We start from the raw sequence: 360 nt of genomic DNA on the forward strand, positions 1-360 counted from the left end.
AGAAAATCAAACAACTTGGCCCAAGGAACAAATGTCTGAAACCCAAGTCAACACTCTCTTTGTCCCATCATAACTAAGTCAAGCCCCATCACAAATCTTTGTTCCAAATAAAAGAAAAGAAAGAATTTGCCCAAGTCCTTCAAAGCCCATTTGGTAACCTACACTTCCCACCATCATGAACTTGAACTCCAAATTCATTTCAATTAACTTCCTTGAAACTTCCACCAAAAGCCAACACTCCTCTCTTCTCTCTCCTCTCTTTTTCACTTTGGTCACGTCATTCAAAGAAGAAGAAAGAAGAAAATAAAAAATGCAAAAGCTAGGTTATGGAGAAAGGGCAAAAAGGTCATTTTAAAATCT

Source organism: Arachis ipaensis, chromosome B07 (genome assembly GCF_000816755.2).
Source record: "Arachis ipaensis cultivar K30076 chromosome B07, Araip1.1, whole genome shotgun sequence".
Taxonomy (NCBI): Eukaryota; Viridiplantae; Streptophyta; class Magnoliopsida; order Fabales; family Fabaceae; genus Arachis; species Arachis ipaensis.